This window comes from Cydia fagiglandana, chromosome 14 (genome assembly GCF_963556715.1).
Source record: "Cydia fagiglandana chromosome 14, ilCydFagi1.1, whole genome shotgun sequence".
Classification (NCBI taxonomy): Eukaryota; Metazoa; Arthropoda; class Insecta; order Lepidoptera; family Tortricidae; genus Cydia; species Cydia fagiglandana.
Window position 1 is genome coordinate 19089493 of NC_085945.1, and position 24665 is coordinate 19114157.

The 24665-nt window shown below is 34.9% G+C and overlaps 1 protein-coding gene and 2 long non-coding RNA genes across 4 annotated transcripts in view; 2 read left to right on the forward strand and 1 right to left on the reverse strand.

The window, feature by feature from the left end:
• The window catches only part of LOC134670956 (uncharacterized), a 169260-nt gene that overhangs the window by 64164 nt on the left and 80431 nt on the right, over positions 1-24665 (reverse strand). The window lies entirely within an intron of this gene.
• LOC134670941 (myotubularin-related protein 6) overlaps positions 1-24665 on the forward strand; it is a 100522-nt gene that overhangs the window by 47073 nt on the left and 28784 nt on the right. The window lies entirely within an intron of this gene.
• On the forward strand, positions 2734-8912 carry LOC134670878 (uncharacterized). 2 transcript variants are annotated; one of them, XR_010099139.1, is made up of 5 exons: positions 2734-2849; positions 3529-3601; positions 5092-5145; positions 5380-5514; positions 7345-8912. It is a non-coding gene; the product is annotated as an uncharacterized LOC134670878 (long non-coding RNA). The 2 variants fall into 2 exon arrangements; XR_010099138.1 differs by lacking the exon at positions 5380-5514.

The following is a 24665-nucleotide window of genomic DNA, read 5'->3' on the forward strand; positions in this document are numbered from 1 at the left end:
TTTTAAAGTTAAAAAAACAATTGAAATAACGTTAATACTATCTTAGTTAACGTTTCGTTTTATATCTTACTATGGTAATACAATAACTCATTATTTTATTATGGCAACCCCGCAAAGATGCGTCTCGGAAATGATAATAGGGAGATGCGTCGCATAACTGTCCGTTGTCATTGACCAGTTTTGAATTTTACCCGATGTAGTGAAGTTGAGTGCTATTGTGAAGTGTAATGCTATAGTGTATTTTGCTGTTGAACAAATAATTGGTAAGTTTGAATGTTTTTCTTACTTTTTAATTCTATATCTTATCTAATTATTTATTTATACAAATTAACTCGTTAATTTTGTACATTTATGCCAATGTTTCTGTATGATATATTCCACGTGTATTATTTTATCACCAATTCTCGCATAAATTATTTATTGTTATATATAATATTATTTTTAAAGTAATAACTTCAAATATAGATTTTCCTCTTGTTATATGCAGAGTAAGATAAATATTTAATTTCATGTATTTAATATATAGTTTTCATATTTTATGATAATGTAACAAATTTCAGGTTAAAGTATTTATGTTATATTCAAAAATACCATTTTTTTCATATTTTATATAGCCTATTTCTAAACTTGTTATTATTTTGTACATTTACACTATAAATACTAGAGATGCTACAAATATTTGCAATTATTCGGCATTCTACCTAGTCGACCACCTTTGCTGAATAATCAGTATTCAATCTAAATCACTATTCATTATATATTTATTCAATATGTATTGTGTGTATTTTTACTATCTAAATTAACTAAATAACACTTTATCTCTAACTTTGTACTCAAAACACCACGCATTTCAACAGCAGGTAAAAAACCCCTCGAACCGTTGGCTGATTTTTTTTTACTACAAACTCCAACATGTGCATTCAATATGACCCTTCCTTGTAATTCTATTGTCTTAAACGGTCCTTTGTTTATACGATCGATAGATTCGATTTCAACTTTCAAAATTTTATGACCTCAACATGTTTTCATGACAGTGTTTAATGATATTTACTTAAATCCAAGTTTAAATATTGTAAACGATTCAATTTCAATTAATTTGTTTGCTAGCAACATCATTGGTGAATACTATAAGTACTTCCCTTGCTTTGTCTATGGCGTCCACAGTGGCGCCCCCTGGCACAAACCATAGGTTTCAAATTGTCAATTGGTTATACGCAACGAAAAACCCTCATTTGAAGTGTTAGCTTGTGTTTGTGAAGTGTACACTATTAAAAATGCAACTTAAAAAAATTGACTATAAGATATTGCAATTTCCAATAATTTGGGACATCAACAATTTATATCATGGTGATGAATTTCTGACCGAGCTTGCCCGTCTAGATCTTTTAATACTGTGTATGAATGACGAACCTCATTATAATTTTGAAATGTTAAACAAGAAAATCAGGAATTTCAAGGACCGTCTCCGCAGATTAAGGGTATATAATTTTTTTTGTATACATTTATTTAATTATATTTATATTGCATAATTATATTATTATCTACATAATTATTATATTATATCAATGTTTTGGCAAATATTTTATTTTAATAATCTGTAAATTTTTATCACAATACTATTTAACGCTAAAACAAAATATTTCTTGTTATAGAAAAAAAATTAGTAGCCAACGGACAACGATTCAGATATGTTATACAAATAATTCAAGCAGCTCCGGGGTCTCCACACCACGCTGTTATTAATGTTGAAGTATGTATGATTAAGAAATCAATAATGTTATTGTTGTACATATAAACATGCTTATTGCATTTAACTATGTTTATTTATTTTACAGCCTACACCAAGTTTACAAAATTTATTATTTGATATCCCGGAGCAAGTAGATGAAAACGAAGAACCTCCGCTTTTTTTACTTTCAGATTCCATAGAATCTTAATAATGTTTATTTAATTTTTAATTTTTTTTTTCAGGCCCTCATAAATGAAGCCGGATTATTAGACAACATAGATGATCCTATTTAATGTAAGTAATACTATGTTCTTTCTACTATCATACATTTTTGTTTTAATATAAACTACAATGTTTTTCTAGGAATATCAATTTGGTATCACACGATCAGAACTTTCAGTATATAGTATGTATTACGTAGTGCTAATTTATACTTAACATTTAATCTGTTATACTATTTTAGTGTCATTTTATTTATTCATAACGTATATAAATATGATTAGTAAATCCAACTCATTGATTTACACCATATTATTTTTCTCGTTTAAAATCTTTGTTTACACTAACACGACATGAAAGCGTCGTCACACACACTAAAGGAGTACCTGCTAACCTTTTTTTTTTCCCGATCTTTTATAAGTGGCTGAATGCGTCTCACGATGTATTTCAGCTATTTTTAGAACTTTTGTTTTGAATTACAGATTTTTAAATTTTTACTTAATATGATTTCAGGATACATTAGGTGTTCGTGTAAGATGATTATATGTAATTAGTCTTCCTAATTATGAGACATCATTTTCTAAGTATGTTTTTCATAACCTAATTTTTTTTTATTTAAATAAAACAATTTTAATGAACTATGTATATCACAATAATGAAACATTTACTCCAATTATTTTTCAAATGATTTTTTTTCCAACTACTTTTTTTTTTTAAGTATTACATATGTATGTCTAATTAATAATTATTGATAATTTTCATCCACTGAAATTTATGTCTGCCAAAATAATTACAAAACATCTATGTTCTCTGTCTAAACTGAATACTTCCCATTTTTCAGATGTTCCACATGATAAGAGACCGAGTGTCGCTGAATGCTGTCCCTTCTTTTTATTTTAAGGTAATAAAAATGCTTACTTGTTATTAACATACCAATAATGATACTATTTTTAATTAATACTTTTTTTTTCAGAATAACTAATTAATTCAAAATATTTACTGTTTATCTCACTTTTATTTTAAAAATATTTTGCTTATATATTTAATTTTTATAATAATATTTTTTTTTGTAAAGAAAATCCACTACCGCTATTTGTGCCTTCGGGTAACATAAGGTAGTCCAACCCTTTAGAATACATGCTTAAAAGGTTACTGTAATTTAATATATTTTTTTTTATAAATGATAATTACCATTACACAAAATCAAAGTTATTACAAAATCAAAACCAAAGTTAGTTACCTAGTCTAATTGTATATGCATGAAACGACTTGTATATGTGAATAGTGTTACTTTCACACATACGGACTACTGTTATGCCGGATGTGGACTGAAGACCCTATTCTAACCTACCTACTTTTTTTTTTTACATTTTTTTTTTCTTTAATTCAAAAAAATCTTTATTCTAATTCGACACTTTTTTTTATAACATCTACTAAAAATCTCTATAACAATATTACTTAGTCCAAAAAATTACTTATTCTAATTTGACATTTTTTTTTTCTATTATAACCTTTATAACAATGATAATTATGTATATTTTTTTTTACATTTAATAAAATAAAATTCTTAATGATTTCAGCTACAATACAACATTCAACACCTTCGCACTCGACTCATCATAATAAAACCTCTATGCTACTACTCTAAACTTGGTAAGTACATCTAAACACGTCATTAATCTCAATGTTATAAAAATTTAAAAATATTATTCAATGTCTAATACACCTATCCTTATAATATCTAACCTATTTTTTTTAACAGTTATTTTCTAGACAAACCTTTTTATCAACATGAAACATAACAATTCATTTATCTAATACATAATAATAAAAATACAGTCTTTAACAAATATCAGTCAAACATTACATTTAAATCAACGTTTGCCGGATCAGCTATTTTTACTAAATTCGCCTTTATAATATCTTGACAAATGTATTGTCTTGTATTTACCTCGGTATATATTTGTATATGGATCTACTAAAATATATACGTTTGGATAGGGAATTGCTGCAATTACATAAGGTCCCTCATAAATTGCTTCGAACTTTTTTGTTATCTTTTGCTGAGCATTTGATTTATTTAATTTTTTTTATTTTAACCCAATCCCCTATTTGAAACTGAATCAGTCTATAATTTTGATTAAACTTTGCCTGCCTTATCTCAGCTGCTTTCTTTAAATTTTCTCTAACCTTTTGCCTAATGTCCGCTATGTTTTTCTTCATATGACTAATAATTTCCTTGTCAAATGTTAATTGCGTAGGCTGACCATACATTATTTCACATGGAGTGAACTCTGTACTATCATGAAACGTATTATTATATAGAGTTTCTATCTTTGGTAATATTTTCACCCAACTTTGATGTCGTTTTTCACAGTAAGTCCTGAATAATACTCCAAGTTGCCTATTCACGCGTTCTGTCGTATTTGGACGAAGATTTCTAACTGTTGTATATATAGTTTTGACCCCCCTTTCTTTCATAAAACGCCTCCATTGATCACTAATAAACTGCGAGCCATTATCTGTTAAAATTGCCTTTGGTTGAATGATTTTAAAGAATTTTTTCATACTAACTACCACAGATAACGCTGTAGCCTTCCGTAACGCAAATAGTTTGATGAATTTACTAAATGAATCTTGAACTACCAAAATGTAACTCATTCCGAACTGTCCTGATGGTAAAGGCCCATAAAGATCTGCCATGACTAAATCTCCGATATCATTGCTCACTATTGACTTGCACGGTCCTACGTGTTTGATATTATCATTTTTCACCATTTGACAAGTATGACAAGTTCTTATTAGTTTTTTAACATCTTGCGTAATACCCCTCCAATAAAATCTGTCTTTTATGTATTTTATGACCTTGTAAGCCCCTTGATGACCCATTTCTAAGTGTATTTGTTTTATAATATCCGATACTAACATTCTTGGCAAAAATAGAACTTTATTCGAACTATTATCGGGAGTGAAGTACAATACACCATCCTGTAACGAGCATCTTTGAATTATTCGACCGATTTTATCACTACTATCACCATTTTCTAGGCCTTGAATTATTTCGTCAATTTCGGGATCTTGTTTTTGTAATTCTTTAACCTTTTTTAATTTACTTATCAATTCTTTATTTATTTCTGTTTCAGTATAAAGAATCTCAGGCAGCCGTACTTTATCTTCCTGCAAAAGATCAGTTTGAGGTGGGTACCTAGATAGCACATCCGCACCTATATTATCTTTACCTTTTATATGTTCAATTTCATATTGAAACTGCTCTAAGTAATTGATCCAACGTATTACTCGCGCATTATATAATTTCCAGTTTTTGACAAACAATAAAGCCTTATGATCCGTTTGAATAATAACCTTTGTACCTCTCAAATAAGTTTCGAACTTTTCTAAACAATTAATAACGGCATAAAATTCTTTTTCAGTCGTCGAATAATTTAACTGAGCCCCTCTTAGAGATTTACTATGAAACCCGAGAACTCTCATTTGCCCATTATCATCAAGTTGATAAAGTACGCCTGATAAGCCGATACCTGAGGAATCTGTTTGCAAATAATAAGGTTTGCTAAAATCAGGATGTTGCAATTGAATAACATCTACGAAAGTCCTTTTTATTGTCTCAAAAGCTTTTTGTTCATCGACGCCCCACTGCCACGTCACTCCTTTTTTCAATAAATGACACAATGATTGTACATTTTCGCTATAATTAGGGATAAATCTTCTATAAAAGTTACACAATCCCAAGAAAGCTCTTAATTGTTTAATTTTTCTTGGAGCTGGAAATTCCTGAATCGCCTTAATTTTATCCGGATCGGTCTTTATTCCATCTACTGATACTATATATCCTAGCATGTGCACCTCTTTACATAGAAATTTGCATTTTTCTAAATTGCAAGTTAGGCCCGCTTTTTCTAACTTTCCCAACACTATGTCTAAGTGTTCTAAATGTTGTTGCAAGGTACCGGTAGTAATTATGGCTAAATCGTCCAAGTAATTGACACAAAATTCGCGAACGTCATGACCAAGTATGCAATCCATAGCACGACTAAAACTTCCCACAGATGTTTTGAGTCCTTGCGGCAACACGTTATACACGTAAGATTTCCCATTGAAACTGAAACCTGTATATTTTTTACTTTCTTCCGATAGTGGTATTTGAAAGTACGCATTATTCAAATCAATTACGCTTATAAATTTCGCTCCGTGAAATGAGTTTAATACGTCCAATTGTAAAGTTGGTTTTTCGGTTTCAGAAATCATATTCTTATTGATTTCACGCGCATCTAATAAGACTCTTATTGTTCCGTCTTTCTTTAATGTAAATGTTAACGGACTACAATATTCAGTTTGTGAACGACTAATAATTCCCTGCTCTTCTAATTCGCGTAATTTTAATTCTATTTTCTCGCGATACGCATATGGCACGGGGTACGTTCTCTTTACTACAGGTGCATGTGATTCCATTTTTATCACATGTTGATAACAATTAGCCCTGCCTAATTTTGAGTCAAATAATGTTTTATGTTTTGTCAATACCGAATGTAAAGCTTTTTTCTCACTTTCTACTAATGTTATTCCGACCTTACATGTCACTGGATGAGATTTAGTTTTGCCAAACTTGGGACGTTCAATATTAGTGTTTTTAATATTGTATATGATTGTCTTCTTCTCTTCAGTAGAAAGCTCCTTTTCACTGCCTGAAACTGTTTCAACATGCTCTGTATCTTCCATTGGTTGCTCCGATGTTGTAACCGCAGTCTCTATAGTTTCCACTTGTACAGGACTAATTGCCGTTGCAAGCTCGTTACGTAGTTGACTAAGCCCCGCTGTCATTTTCTGTTCGGTCTGTTTTAGCAAATGATAGAACAATCCACGTCTAACATCTGGTTTCTTCTTTATGTTTCTACGAGCTACTCGTGCTTTTTGATTAACTCGATCAACAGTGCTTCTCTTGATAGATGGCGTAGTTTGTTGTATATTTTGACGTGTAGATTTAGACTTGGTTGCGGCCTTTCGCTGTCTTGTAGATCTCTCCATTTTAATATATTTTTAGTTAATTAATTCACTTTACGACACTGTTTTAACACTATTTTTCACTTATTTAAAACACTTAAGTAACACACTTATTTAACACTTATTTTTAATTTTATAAAATAACACTAATTTAACACTTATTTAAAACAATTAACTTTCACTGGTTTTCTACACTGTATTAATAGTTTAATTTTAATACATATATGTATATGTCCGTACATATACAAATATGCATATATTTGATTGATAACATTTAACTATCGCCCCCTATTTTCTTTTGGACTTGTATAACGCATCGTATTTTTAGGTAATTTTATTTGTCTATTTACACTAATGTATTTTTATGTTTGATTCAGGTGATGTAAGTCCCTAACACGCAAGCTACGTCAGTACAATGAAGCAGAGGAAGAGAATTTGATTTATTTAGATACTAGTATATAGAAATATTTTATTTTATATTTAATTAACTCCAAATCAAATCAGTTCACATTCCAGTTTTCTTACGGCAGCAAAAATGTAGCCAAAGAGGCTACTTTATGTAACAAACTATTCATATATTTAATCCTGGTCATTCCGGTGCCAAAAATGTACCTTAACCCAATATTAGCTAATCTACTTTAATAAAACTCATCCAGAATTAATTATAAATAAATAAAAATAAATAAATTTGGCCATGTGATCGTCTAGTGAAATTAATACGTTGTGAACCTTAGTACCCTTCGTCTTTTATGTGCAGACTGATTAGATTTGGATTTAAAATACTACCCCTAAAATACCCTATGTAATTGTAAATATTTCTACTGTATTTCTATATTATAACACTATCATATGAAAAAAATTAAATAATAAATTATATTTTTTAGAATTTATCTTCTACCGAGCCCTACCGTGACCAGTTACCATGAACAGTAGTGTAAGCCCTTGTTGTTTGTAATTATATTTTCCTTTTATATCCATTCGCTAATCTAGCTAGCTAAAGGAAAATATATATATGTAAATGTTGCAAAAATTAATACGTACAAACATACTTTATCTACTGTCACGCCTCGGATGAAGTCGGGTCTCTAAACTAAATAATACCTATTTTATTTTGTTTTGTTTTTAATAGGTATTCCTAAACACTATGTAATATTTACTTTTATCTGCGTTTCGGAACCTATTTTCAGACAAGAAGAAACGCCAAGAAACTTATCTGAATATACTATAAATGTATGGAATACTGAAGCGATCGTCTAATAAACATGACTTTTTAACCCTTAGATACCCAATATAGAAAAGCTCAAATTGTCACTAGTGAACTGCTTCGCCTGTCACTAGCTCCCTATAACAAAATTATTTAGTATGTCCTCAAATAACTTTGTTCCCCTATCTCACCAGATATAAAAATGTATTACCTTTAAATCATATTTAATATACGAGCCTCAGTAACCCATCCATATGCTACTAAAACTAGACTTTAATTTATTCTGTATTTTAAAACAATTAACTCTCTAATGATTTTAACACTGTATGTAACTAAAATACATGTGAAAGAATAAATAATAATAAAGAAAGAAATAATAATTAACCCTAACACCCAAATAATGACTCTACCCTAACTCTACCCCAATTTCACCTATTCTAATGTGTAAGACTAGAAGCGAACCTCTAGTATTACAGGGGGGGGGGAAGTGTGTGAGAGGGACCCTAATTTAAGCTGTAAACGTTCGGCCGACAAAACCGAGGTATTGCAAACCCTAGTGTCTGTGTAATTTGCCTCCCTCCGCAGTATAGGCCGTAGCCAAGGGTACTGACGAATAAGGCGCCCTATTCCAAATATAAAATGTGATTATATAAATATATATAACAAGACCACGCTTCTTCAATTACCAACAGATTTCAGTGAGTAAAGATTACTCTTAATGATCCACACGTGAGATCCTCACATCCCTCTGTCAGACCTTGAAGATAACGTAAGAGGTATAATCGTCACCTGTGTAGGTAAAAAGGTTGACGCCAGGCCCCTCTCGCGACCTGGACCTAACACTCTACTGGATTCCCGGAAAAGCCTGCTTATCACCGCTAGGTTAGGCGTTTTCGGTTGATTGACCGTGCAATCAGACACTAATCTGGCTCTAAAACACAAAAACACCAAAACACACGTAAGTATTTACACTGAACTAGCAATTGAACAGTCTGACAAAAAGCAGCATAGTAGCTACGTAATGTCAAACATTCAACCGTAAAAATAACACCTTTGTTTTAACGTCTACGGGCGAGCCAGAGATCGTGACAATCCGACGGACAAAAATAGAATAATCCGTTCCCAGCTTGGCGTGGGGGTATTTATAACCATAAAAGACATTAACGAAACGCGTTTGACGCATTTGACGCGTTAGGCGCACTTCAAAATAAAAACTTTGTTATTTATTTCCTTTAAACTCGAGTTCCAATCTTGAGTAGTTTTAGCAAAGAGATGTGAATCCCATAAGACAAGCAAAGTCAAAAGAAACCCCTTGCCTCGGAAATCAAGACAAAGCCACTCTCTAACAGATGGCGCCACTCTCTTGATATTCAACAATTCTAATGCACATCAATGTAAAAAACATGGATCAAAACACATGGCGTTCCAAAATTAATAAAAATCATTTATGTCTATATGTAAATATATATGTTTTATTGATATTTTTATACATTTTCATCTTTAGTTTCAATACTGCGTCAACAGATGGCAGCATAATCTTCGTGACTACAAAATTCACCGACAGTAATTCTCTATACACATTCCATTCTCTTTGGATTCAGCGAATCAGTTTTTCTGATTAATGGCCCACTACAAACTTGACTCAGTTAAGTTTTTGTTTGTTGTTTAGAATTTCTCGTGAGAATGTTTTGCTGTTATTTAAAATTAATTTACTGAATGCATATATTATAGTTACTTACATGTATTTATTTTAATTAACATTTGTATATAATAATTGAGGTTTTAAAGTTTATGAAAATAATATAGATCGATTGATCAGCTGTGTCAATCATTATTTATGTTAACTAGATCAGCTAGTGCGTCTAGTTACAGACTGTACATGTTGACCGATTGTTATTTCCTGTTCCTTTTTCAAAACAAAGTCATAAACCTTTTACGAGTTTCCAGCTACTTTGTCTGTCGATAATTTCTGAAGGATCAAAAATATAAACAAAGGAATCCACGCCGTATTTTATATTATTTACCTATAGTTATGGGTGTTTTTCCCGTAACTTAATTGCCTACATTTATCTTTGTTCGTCGTATTTCTTTGCTTTAAATAATGGGCCTGATTCTTTATTTATGGAAGTAACAGTTGGCGCGAATTGTAAGATGAAACTTTGGTTCTTATTTTGATAAATAAATGTTTGAAGTGTCGCACAAAACATGAGCAATCGCGAATATAAGTGGATCATACATGTACGAGTAGGTACAGGAAAATAAATAAATTCTATCGGCCTGATTCGAACTTCTTTCGAGCAAATTTTTGATTTTCTAAAAATGGATATGGATCGGATATAATAATATCAGTGTCAAAATTGACGTTTTTGTTTGAAGAAACAAGTGATATTTTTCATGAGGAGTTAGTGGTTGAAATAAAATGCTCGGTTTAGACAAGTGTGGCTCACTCTTTATTTTATCTTACTAACTAGTAAATTTTAAGCCGATTACCTATTTTATAATAGTTTAGGTAGAATAGTTCTAAAATAAAATTACTGTGAAAGCTTCTATAAACTCTTGTAATTCCACAAACATTCTTGAACGTCTAGTGGGTCGTCCAGTGGGTCGGCCCAGGTATCGCTGGGAAGACAGTGTGGCGGCGGATCTGCTTCAGCTTCGCGTCAGTAACTGGCAGGAAGTTGCGCAGGATCGGGACAGGTGGCACGCTCTCGTTTCGGAGGCCAAGATTCTCTTTGGATCGCTGAGCCAAAATAGTTAGTTAGTTAGTTAGTTAGTTAGTTAGTTCTTGAACGTCTGACCTTTTAAGAACGTGTCTAAGGATGGTATTCCATCTGTCCAATATCTTGGTCCATTATGTATTTGCGTCTCACATTTTGCTTAATGAGAGAGTGAGACGCAATCCACATTGGACAAAGAAATTGGACAGGTTGAATACCACCCAGAGTAACTAGATACCTAATAACCGGGTCACCTACTGGTGTTCGGAGAGGCGCGTAATAGAATGTCAGTTACAACTGTCCGTAGACGGCTTAAGAGCTTAGTCTAAAGGACTTAGTCTCTTTTATTCTAAGGGTCTTGCATGAGCGTCAGCAGACTCCACGATAGCGAACTTACAATACAATACAAATACTCTTTATTGCACACCTCATTACAGAAAACAATACAAATAATACAGGAAGAAGAGGTTAAACAACAGGCGGTCTTATCGCTAAAAAGCGCACTTAAGACAGGGCAGACGCAAAATTGTAGTTTTTATATTGGAAGACGCCGGTTCAGCTCCCGCCTTGGCTACCGGAGAGCTTGGTCACTTTTTATTTCGTCTATGACATCTATTTCAGTTATTTAATTTGTGTGTGTACATCAATACAACAAAAAAAATATTTGTTTCCTAGTTCTAGGATTGGGGAAATTACACTTAAAATGAGAGATAGTGTAGAAATACGGAGCAACTGTACAAATAGAAACATTATCAAATTAAGCAGCAGTCATATATAACCACAGGTTCTTTAACCCCCCTTGAGCGATGCAGCCGATTGTGCTGAGTGGTGAGCGGATGCTATTTTTTTGGAATTTCGAAGCAGTAACTTAACTCGCATTACTTAACTCGAATGGTTGCATACACACTAACAATTTTAAGTCGCAGGCTTGAGATGTCCCAGTTCCGCACTCCCTCGCTTTTCTAAACGGACTCGTCTCGTACTTTAATTAAGACATCTCAACGGTCGCCTTAAATTATACAGGGGACAGGAACGGCGCGTGGCTTGAATCGGGGAACGCTGCGTTGGTGATTAAATGTTAATTCGGTAATGCAGAAATGTATCATACTCGCCATCATTTTCCACGATTATAAGTGTATGTCTTTTTTTAACTGATGAAAGATTCCTAAGACGAATCCACGTACTTTTGACTCCGCGTGACTTTTTATTTATCAAATAGAGGGAGGGAGAGGAGGCAAAGAGACGGAGGGGGGACCAAGGAGAACGTTCATAGATCAAGTAAAGGACAAACTCAACGTCGTGTTGTATCAGGCTATCAAAGGCTAACTCTTAAATATATGATGACGATGATGATAATTTTTTACAAAGCCCTTATTCCACTCGAGATGATTCTAACGATACATCACACTGGGTTAGTAATTATGACGCTATAAAGGATACATGAACCTAGAATACATTACTCATATTTTTTAGGATCGCGTAAAAATCATGTACTACTCGTACCTACTAGTCCTGTCTTCAAAAGTTATAGACACAAATTGCAATAATCTTGACCAACCCCGGAATATCGAAGGATAGGCCGATTAAAAACCTCCATGATTTCTGACACCAAATTGCCTATCCGAAAATACTCCGTTTTAAAACGGCTTATATTTCCATGTTTACGCTTTTAATTTCAATCCTAACGATTCAGACATAAGGCACATTTTCAATAGAGCACAGATAAATATGCCATGTTGAAAGATGTGCTTTAGTTGATAGACGCAAGAAAATGAGCAAAAACTTAAAGTAATTCGCCGAAGGACCAATTTTCTTACCCCGAGTCGCATTTCTTTGTTGTAATAGTTTGATTAGAAAATGGACTGCAGTCCGTTGAGTTAGGGTTCAGTTTTCTAGAATAATAGAAGGAATTTTGTTTCATGAAGCATATATGACCGACTAGTGAACTCTTAGAACATAATGGAGTTGGAGGTATATTGTGAGAAGGGTTAGAGTAGGGAATAATGAATGATACCTTCTTGTTTTTAAACACTAAAAGCATCTCCGGTTGCGCTTTTGCTATAGCGGAAAAACAGCTCATTATTTATTTTGAACTGCAATTTATTTAGTTGGATTTTTAATAGAAACATTTTCTTGTGGAAGATTAACTTCAAAATGTCAGACGGGCTTAATGGTCTCTTCAAGAAAAAGTGCCGACAAGAGTGATAAGATTACTTACTTACTTACTTGGTTGGCGCGGTGACCCAAAATGAGTCTTGGCCTCCAACACAAGAGCACGCCACTACCGATCTACAAGACCGTGATCCGCCCCATTCTGATGTATGGGTGTGAGGCTCGGACACTAATACTCAAGGAGGAGAACAGCCTTTTAGTCACAGAACGTAAGATGTTAAGGAAGATTCTGGGACCCGTCAAAAGAGACGATGGCAGTTGGAGGATCCAAAAGAATGCCGAAATAGAACACCTGATAGCCGAGCCGAACATAATAGGTGAGACCAAAGCGCATCGTCTCCGCTGGCTTGGCCATCTCGAATCTCTACTTGGGTCGACCAACTGGGCACCGTCCTGCTGGTCGTCCTAAATACCGTTGGGCAGATAGAGTGGAGGCAGATCTCCGTGAGCTCGGCGTCGGCGAAAGCTGGCGGGATACCGCTCCGGACCGATAAGATTAGTTATTGTTTTTAAATCAGTTGCTGTTTCCACTCCTGTCTGACAAGGACGTTATTTTTGACTAGGCTATTGATAGGCTTTTGCTGGTTTTAGTCGCTCACCGGCAATATTTAGCTTAGTATTTGATTAATTAATTAATATAATCCAGATCATATTCTAGTCCCCCTTTATATAGTACGTATTAGATCTTGCTAAATAATTACCAGAGTTAATGATTGAGTAGGTAAAGGTATTAAAACTTCTCGAGTTTGCCCAAGTGTCTGAACAAATCCCATTAAGTCTACTAATTTATAGGCTAATTAAAAGTTACGGTAACAATTGATTTATATCTATGGTCTGGGAACACCCAAATATTCCGAAATATGTTTTTCCGACTTTCATAACCTCGATTTTCATAATCCCAATTTTTTATATGTCCGAAATATCGAAATTACCACTTTGGAAACCACGAAAGAAGAAAATCACGACTGTGTTATTTCCGAATACTTAAAATCTGATTTTCATATGGACGAAAGCTTAAAGTTCCGATTTAGAAAAAATCCGAAAATATTTTTTCCGAATTTGTCTATTCCGAAAAATCATTGACCGATCGGAAATAAAGTAATTCGGTATTCAGAAATTCTATCTTTTGTGAACTCGGAATAATGAAATTCGTGATTTTCAAAATAAAACTTAAACGCACTTTTTTAAGTCTAACTAACCAAAATCCGAATGGGAGCACCCCACTAACCCATGTGGTCTTGTCTGTCCTACCCCTAGAGTGTATGTAAAAATCCGGAGGCGCAGAGGGGAAGCGCCGGAGCAGATGCGGAGCCCAACAAAAAAACTGTTGCCAGAAAAGTGGGTTAGGTTAGGTTAGAACTGCAACCCCATGCACGAAAACAAACTGTTGCCAGAAAAGTGGGTTAGGTTAGGTTAGAACTACGACCTCATGAAAACAAACTGTTGCCAGAAAAGTAGGTTAGGTTAGGTTAAAACTGCGTCCCCCAAGAAAACGAACTGTTGCCAGAAAAGTGGGTTAGGTTAGGTTAGAACTGCGACCCCACGAAAACAAACTGTTGAATCGATAAATTCGGAATTTAAAAAATGGGGATATAAAATAAGAGTCTCGTGGAATCGGAATTAAAATTTTCGGAATAATGGCATTTCGGAATTCGTGATTTCAAAAATCGTAAATGTTAAATTCGGTGTTTATCACTATCGGAATTCTTATGTGGTTCGGAATTTCAAAAATTCGTCTTTTTTGCTAATATTCGGAAATATACACTTTCGTGATTTTCATCGTTCGTAATTACGACAGTCGGAATTTTGATGGGTCGAGCATTTAAAAAACGGAATAATAAAATTCGATATTCTAAAATTCGGTATAAAATATTTCGGAATTATGTAGTGTACCCCTATGGTCTATTGTTGTCCACAAGCCACAAGAAGGAATTGATTGGAAATTGTTAGAATTTTTTTTTTTGCAAAAACAATCACGGTCCAATTCTTTTGAATCATAGAAATGAAAATTCTTGGATACATTACGGGGACTGCTTTGGCAACGCGTAATGCTAGGAATGGGCAAGGCTCTAGTTTTTGCGAAGGCGCGCTTTATTACAATTACTATAGATATCTGGTCCTAGGCTATACTCGTAAATACTTAATTCGTTTAGCATGAAGTTGAAGATAAACGCGCGCGTTGTACATAACAACATTTCCGTCTTCACCACTTCGACTTAGATGGTTGGCAGTCCTCAACTGTGCATTTATCCGGAGACTTCCTGCCTCGCACGGCTAAACTGTACGAGTAGAATAGAAAACCTCATTTGAGGATGTAACTTACAATGGAATACTCCTATGTGGTTTCTTTAGATATTTCCACGGGCGTGCTCAAGAAAGGGAGCAGGTCAAATCGATATAATTATTAGAAATGCGGACGTTTATCGCCTGATGAAGGTGAGATACGACAAAGATTTAAGATTATGTGACAGCGTGTCTAGCTTCGTACGCTATTACGGTACGGGCAATTTTTGATTTTTTAATGTAGTTTTCTGGGTACTTATTAAGAGAAGTTTGGGTTGTAACTTTTATGACATGGGTACTAGTTAGACGACGAAATATATTAATCCCATGAGAAATTAACTTACCGCGTAAAAAACTAAGTCTTGTAACCAAAAATATGAGATTTAGATACCAGTCTAGCCAAATGTAGAAATTAAGACTTGTTAGCCACAAGGCAAAGTTAGTGCTTAAACCGACCAAAGAAACGCTATCGCTCATGTATTCGACTAATAATAGTCATTAAAATGAATGGCTTGGTTTGGTTAGGAAATAGAAATCCGAGTTATCGCTTATCGCGTTTGCCTTTGGGACGTGACCTTGTCCCGTGTGGTACAAACACGGACGGCGGCGAGAGCGAGTCTTGACAAAAGGTTTGATCTACCATTATGTTCTTCAAGATCCTTTTTCATAATTTTCAAAATGACCAAGCCTTTCTGTTACCGATTCGAACCGAAGTGATGTTTAGCTACGGCGGCACCCGTTCCAATTTCTTCAGTATATGCAATCTTTGAAAGGCTAGGCGCCTTTGACCATTTTAAGGGTTAGGTACCAGTAGGTGCTTGCACTTCCTATCCAAAACAATTAGGTAGTTAGGTATTCTATATGGTCGAGCCCTAAAGGCAGTGCTGCCATTTGGGTACATAATACGATGAATTGGCTTAAGCACTACTTTTTGTGCTATGGCATCTATTCGACTTTCGTGGAGAAACTATTATTGTTTTTTAGGGTTCCGTACCCAAATGGTAAAACGGGACCCGGGAGCCTGGTGACAGACAGACGGACGGACGGACAGCGAAGTCTTAGTAATAGGGTTCCGTACCCAAAGGGTAAAACGGGACCCTATTTACAGCAAACGTGATTTTTGACCGAAGTTAAGCAACGTCGGGCGTGGTCAGTACTTGGATGGGTGACCGTTTCCTTTTTGCATTTTTTTTGCTTTATGGTACGGAACCCTTCGTGCGCGAGTCCGACTCGCACTTGCCCGGTTTTTTCGCTTGTTGATATTTCGTACCTGCAACCTCCGGTTTGGCAGTCTTGCCGCTAGGCTACCAATACCAAAGGTTCAAAGTATCTCCAAGACCATATTCTTTATATTAAACCTCAGTATTTCTCTGCTCGACTGAAACATTTGTACACGTCAGACGCAGCCCTTACCCGCGTTACTGGCGTTATCGTGCCCTAGGCCGTTTGACTCGCATTGATCAATCTTCGACCTTATTCCGACGACACAAGGCGCACTTCAGTTCAGTAAAGTGTGCTGTTATATATCGCATTTTTGATCATTCTCCAACCTTATTGCAAGGATATAAGGTCTATGTACATTAAAAAAAGTGTAGTTATCTAATGCCGTTTGACTCGTAGCGTAGATTATTTGTGAAAGTCATGTGACTGAAAGACGCTTAATGCTCACACAAAAGGGAGAGTACTTAGATATCGAAAAGGAGGAATAGTAAAAACGAAGGCATATTTTAACAGATTTCAATAAGGAGAAGTTTCTGAATTTATTTGATTCTTTTTATTTTGATTTTTGACATAAACGGCTGAACCGTTTTGGAAAATTTACAGTTAGTCCCAATGTCATCACGTCAGGCTCTAATGATGGAGTTCTGGAGATTTTGAGGGGACTCTTCTAATATTATGGGCACAGGCATACCTATTGGGTATTGTCTATAGTAGCTAGAGTATTTTGCGAAGCATCATTTGCTGAATGGGACCATAAAAAACGATGTTAGACTATTTTTATACTCAATATCTCCGTAATGGGGTTATATACGTGTGTTTAGAAGATAATATTGACTCCATAAACGCCATCTGTTGTAATAATCAAGAAATACATAAGTATAGGTATATTATTAAAGCTATCTCAAGAAATCTATCCAATTACCCACCAGTCGGATTATGAGGTATTCCAGAGAGATATTCCCGAGATTAAACGTGTTGTCCTTGCAAGATCATGCTTTATTAAACATGATCCCAGACACTGGAGTGGCATTGTTTAATATTACACCAGATTAAAGATAGATCTTTGTCGGCGTTGTGAGCGTGGGCGGTTCTTTTCTCTCAGAATAATGCTTGAAAATGTACATTGCTTTATTTCGGGTTCTCTTTAATTTGTCAGAAACTTTAAGGATAACCACGGTAGACTTCGAGTACTCTAAGTTTTCCCTGACTGCCCTGTACGGCTACCATGATGTTTGGCATTGATATAAACGCTATTGTGAACGTAATTTACTCAGAGATGCGAAAAATACTTTATAAAAAGTATTTAAATACAAAATACAAATACTTCCTTGATAATACTATTTCAAATGCAAAATACAAAATAGTTTTTGAATTTGTATTTAAATACAAAATACGAAATAGGTATTTTCAAAATACTTTTTTAAAATACAAATACTTTTCAATAAAAGGTACCCTGAGTAGTGAATACCTAGTCTGAATTAAAAATTACTACTCGGAATTTCCGAGTTGAAAAGACTCTCTTTATTCTTTGAAATCAATCCTCTATCTAAAGTGCAAATTTCTAGTTGTTTGCTCATATTAACCGGTAGGATGTAGGTAGGAATGATGGTTTTTATCGGCCAACTTTTAAAAGCATTACTTTGTAATGTTTCACAGCTAGTATAATGCCTCTCGTTAGTGTGATGAAAACGTTTCGTTTGTGTTTCACCAGGGCAGAAAAGTTTGTTCTCCTCTCGTGCCTTGAAACCCTCCCAACACTCAAGATTCCACTTTTTTAACCACTCGCTACCCTTGTGGTCATGTGCGACGTTACTAAACAGATTCAACAGTTCCATGTTAAAAGAATGAGAGAGTTGCCAGGATTGTAACATCAGAAGAGATTGTAACTCCTACCTACATTACCTACCTACTGTAAAGTATTTTGTATTTTGAAAATAGAAAATAGGTCCCAAAAACTATTTCAAATAAAATACAAAATAGTTTTCTTCAAAAGGTATTTAAATACAAAATACAAAATAGGTATTTCAAATAAGTCACATCTCTGAATTTACTTTCTATACATCTCGCTCGTACTGACATATTAGTGCGAAAAAGATAGAAAGATAGAAAGAAAGAAAGAAAGAAAGAAAATTACGTTCACGATAGCGTTTATGTCAATGCTAAACTGATGGTAGCCGTAGGCGCCATGGTGCTTGACGTAGAATTGGGCATGAAAATTTTACGTAGTCAGATTCTAGTAACTAATCTCTCTGGAACTGGGCACATAAATATTTTTATAATTAATGGCTGGTATAAGGAGGTGGCTGATGTTACGAGTAAGGCAAGGTTCTCCTACATTCCACCATAAGTTAAATATAAGTCATATATTTGAATGAAGAAAATCACACCGAACTCTCAAATTAATTTTGCCCATTTCTTTCTGTAGGTATGTCTGTTACCTCTTCACCTTTTAGTTATTCGTACAAGGAAAAATATTCGTCAAGGCCTAAAAGCATTACTTACATCTCATAAACTCTGAGGTCTCCAACTTTTACTGTTTTCTTCAGATGGATGTTAAAACTTCCAGATGGCAATGTCAAGACTCCGGTGATGAAGTATTACGAGTGTCTTTTCATGTTTAACGCGTGTTATGTTTGCCAATGCAATATTTGAAGGAGTAACCCTGTTTCTATATGGCTTTGTTTTGTGCTACTTGTATTTTATGCACAGCCTCCTTAGTGAGCGATGCTCCGGCGCCTTATGGCTTGGTGGATAGGACATAATATTATGCACAACTCAACTAATAGTGTTAATATAAAATTGAGGGCGTTTCTAAACATGATGATGATGATGACGATGATGATGATGCATTCCTGTTATCCCTCATTAGGGACATAGGGCTCGCAGAAGAATCCTCCATTTGTCACGATCTTGAGCGGCTACGTTCAGCTCTTTCCAGCCGAGTCCAGTTGAGCCAGCCTCTTTCTCAACTGATCGCCTCCATGTAGTACAAGGTCTCCCCGACCGCCTACTGCATGCCGGCCGCATGCCAGCGGAGACCCTGCTTGGCCAGATGGCTGTCCGGCCTACGGGGTACGTGTCCGATCCGCATCTAAACATAAACGTACATATGTCAAGTTTAATTTCTCCCCTTTATTATCAGTTGTAAGTTTGTTTATTTTGACATACAACTGAACTGCTCCCCTTTGATCTCGTATAATGGAATGTTTCCAATCTATTAGTTATCAATCACTTTCACATTATCTGTAACCGGTTCTAATTAATATGGCTTTTCTAATTAACTGGATATTTATCAATATGTTGTCACAATAATTTGCTGGTGTAATTATAATATGGTGTTATTTTCTAATTGTATCAAAATAATTTTACTTGATTAGCTTTTTACATTGTGACAATAAAAAACCAAACAAGCCTCCCTGCAACACAAACAGTGACTTAACACGCATCATCTACTCGGAAAGGAACACTGATCTTGAATAGAAGCTAGACATCTATTAAAATAAACAGACACATGTCAAAACAAGCCAAACCTACAAGCATTACTCGTCAGTTAATAAGTAACAACTTCAAAGTCTTACATCAACACACGTACCTAATACACTTTGTGTCTCCATTGTCATTAAACTTTGCCGTCAACATGTCTGTAAACTAAGAGAGACACGTCTCGCTAATTATATATTATATCAAAGTTTAGGCGAACGTGTAAGTGAAATTTACAAGCAGTGGCAATGAGCGATTTACTGTTGAATATAAGCTAAGTTATATTTGAGGAGTACAATCTATGTTTTAATTATTTGCTCGTGTTACAGGCCACACCCGGTATACATAAAGAAATGTCACAGGATATACGCATTGCTTATTAAATTAAGGACATTTGTAGGCGAGTTCTAATTATTTTCTCGTAATAAATATTATAGGATATTTGATGAGACAATAGTTGCTGAGCAAGCGATATTCTATTAAATGACCTCCTAGCCCAGTTGCTATGATCCTGCCTATGAAGCTGATGAAGGTCCTGGGTTAGAGCGAGTAATAGGCAGGTCAATGTACGATATTCCTCGTGCTAACTAGTAAAAGTATCTTTTCTTTACATACTGTTGAATACTACTCTTGTTTCATAAATATAAAGAAGGACAGGATGCGGACATAAAACATTGAGGACGAAATTACCACCATTATGGAAATGGTCTTATTTTCATGGCGACATTACTGAGGGTTATGCACATTTCAGCGCTTCAATTTCCATATGGGACGGGAAAACAGCCTAATGCATTATATATGTAAGAAAAACAATGAGATGCTTTGATCATATGTAGATATAATGCTGTAATACTTATACCTATACACTGAAATGAAATGAAATATGCGAGTGAGGTGCTTAAAATTTGAGCATCTTCGTCGCAATGACAAGGCTTGCGTAAAAATAATGATTTTACAACGCTATTCTGCTCACAATGTATTAAATGCGAATATATCAATCTCCACACAGGATAATTTAACAAAAACAATTTCAGCTCATTAAAAACAAAATGTACGGTCCTCAAACTTCTTGCGGTGAGCTAAGCCTAACAAATTCGCTCACTTTATTTGTACGGAGAATTTAAACTGCGGCTTCAGCGGTATTATTACGCAGTATCGTGACTCAGGGGTATTCCATGAGCTGTCTCGTACGAGAGCATTTTTTTCGTATATTACCTACATTTTTTCAAAATTTTAAGTCGATTATTAGGTATTTTACTGAGCATTTTTTGCATACATTGTGACAGGAAACACACTCTTAAGTGAGCTTGCTGTACCGCCCACTTAGAGCATTTAAGAGCCAACAGGAGTGGTCATTTCTCCATACAAACGTACTCCTCGTTTTCCTCCGTGGATTTTGAAGCTAGAGCAATGATTTTTTCAACACAGATTAATATTGTCAATATCTGTGTCGGACCGTTTTGCTTTTTTTGATATTTTTGTTTTTTAAGGCGCTATAGAGCCCTTCAAAAATGGCTAAAATGGCCTAATTGACTATGTCGCAATGAGAGGCGTGGCTTTCAAAACTGATATCAATTAGCCAAAAAAGCAAAACGGTCCGACACAGATAATTTCATAATCATTTAGTTTTCCAAATTTGGTTACGATTGGTTAAGTTTTGGAGGAGGAAACAGAGGAGTACGAAACCTCGATTTTTGAGATATTTACGCAGGTTTTTTCGCCTTGTCCTTATCGCACTACTTTTAGGTGCCGCTTCCGTTAGCGAGACGAGTATATTTACCTAAAATATTTAAAACTCAGCTCCTGTTTCGTCTTAATAACTGAAGTCGGCTTTAAGAGCTTACCCCTCTGCCGAAAACCTTGCACAGTTGTGCAAACTTTTGTATGGACGGACGTTTATCTGACAAGGCTATTTGACGTTCCCCTCCCCCGCAAAAATCGGCAGACTGTTTTGTACAGAAAATAACAGACAAGGCGTCTCCGTTACTGCTCTAAGACCGCCCATGATGCAAGCATGTAAGCGAAACAGTGCAATATAGTTATGTGCATGCGATAGAGATAGGAAATGGCGGGCCAATGTACGAAATTCTTTCATGCTTAGCGCCCTTACTTTATACTTGCAAATTTTCAGGAAATTGTATTAGACTTTTTTTTTGTGAACTTTCTTACCACACTCTCCTATTATAAAATTTCAGTTTGACCTTGTTGTTGACTGGTACGAGTAGACAATGTCTTAAGGCATTATGTCCTCAGTTTATACTTTTTCTTATAGTGCAATAAAATATAAAATAAACTGACGAATAAGCTGCCAGTCAGGGTAATATTTCAACTAGAGTCTGTGCGGAAAGAGAAGAGTCGTGGGATTTGAGGGCGCGCCAGTGCTATTTTAGGGTTTTTGCTATGCTGACAACACTGGTCACGTGATTATAGTACGACACTAAAGGTCATGATACTTGAATCCCTTTTGTTCCGGTTTTTTACCACAGCTTACTAAACGGAGCCTGGTGCTGGTGTCGGCTCGTCAACTCAATCCTCTGATTTAGCGCAGGCACTAGTTTTCTTTTTAAAACACACTTGTTTTTATATCTCAGATACTAAAACGTGACTGCGATTGACAAAACTGCTAAAACTATTTAAGAATCTGTCCAAAACAACTGTGATTTTAGTACCAAACAAGATACGAGTCTCATTTACGTACTGCCTAATCTGTGCAGTCCAACAGTTATTAAAACCGGGTAGATCGGGTAGAAATTGGGCAATAGAACTGTAATTTTATCTGGGATATATTTCACCCATTGTAAACTTGACTTGTAATGTATGTGTACATTGAATATGAATAAAAATAGTGCATAAGTAGGTAGGCCTTATTGGGATATGTCCGGTTCTCTCATCGCACCATATTTTACTTCGCCGAAAAATCACTGCTAAATATGGAATATTATAATTTCGTAACTAACAGAACCTACAAATAAAGAAATATTTTATTAGAAAAAGTTTTATTCTTTGTAATCGAAGTCTGAATTAAAATATTCAATGTCACTTATGTTTGAGCTAGCTTCAAAACAACCAGGGACACTCATAGAACTATTTTCATCTGAACTGGATGTGCTTGAATCCGGCACGTAGATTACGAATTCTTGCATATCACCTACTTAGCGGTCTTTTATTCGAGATACCGTAGGTAGTTTTACACAATCCTGAAAAAGAAATTACATATAAATATGCATAAAATGGCAAGTATCAAGACTATTTGTCAGTTATTTTAAATATCACGAATGACCTGCATATTTATGAAAATTAATATATTTTGAATGAATATACTTACCGATGATGTACCGGAGACAAGTTACTTAGGGGGCTTATTAAATAGGTAATTATTTAATATTAAATACAACATCAATACCCGCGAATAGCGGAAACACGTTCCGCGACTTTTTGTAAGTCGATAGTCGGCTTTTAGCCGTTTTCTTCCCGCTGACAAAACCGAACAATGTTAAATATAATTTTCCTTGTGGTTTTATGTACGGTTTTATCGTGTTTTGAATATTTTTTATACATAAAACTTGCGGTTTTTGTTAATAAAAATATACATTGACAGAAGTTTGTTTACTTTTTACAAGACAGGTGTCAAAGGTTTGATTGCCATATAAAATTTAAAATGTTAGTTCCCGTTTCTGCCACGACTCTTCTCTTTCCGCACAGACTCTAGCAATTATTTATTTCATAATGACTGTCTACTTGAACGAAGTCAAACAACTGCTTATAACTTTATAACATGCGTCCCTCATTAATTAATAGCTCAGCCTCAGGCGAATCCCTACACACTTACCCCAACAACCTCATATCTAACAAACTTTACAGTAAAAACCAACCCTAACTTTAACGGCACATGGTTCAAATTTCTAACGAGTTTATAACAAGAGAGTTTTCCGTAATTTCGCAGTGAATAATTCGAGGTATCTCGGCAATTTCGGCATGTAATGCCGGTACATGTGTGGGCTCGGTACGCGAATTCATTAAGTCGGATGAGATTTCACATACTGGTAATGTACCGGATTTAGAAAGCGATTTTCATGTCAAAAGCAATTTTATTATAACGGACACCCTATATTTTATGATAAGCTTTTATTTACTCGTATCTTGCACTGTATGTATGTTTCGGAAATGATACAAGCTAAATTAGACCCATTTCCCATTATTCGATTGAGCTGAAAATATAAGTACAATACATAATGTAAGTTGGTTGACGACGCAAAATGATGGCAACATCGAGCTGATCTGATGCTACAGGAGGTGGGCATACTATTAGGAACTAAGTGATAAAATAACGCAACCTAAATCTGTTCTGGTTTGTTAGAATTGTCTCGATGATTATCATTTGCCTGTTGAAAGAAAAGTACCATCAGCGATAAAATTTGGCGCAACTACACTGGCACACCTAACAAAATAAGGCCTTGTTAAAAACCTATTTAGTACGAAATCAACGCTGCCTGAGGTAACCCTGAGTAAATAGCCAAAGGATACTTTGGGAAGTAGGCACATTGGCGTATCCTAAACACATAACTTGTGCAAACTTTCAGGGAATCTCTTTGACGAATGGTGAAAGGTTGTTTGGAAATTT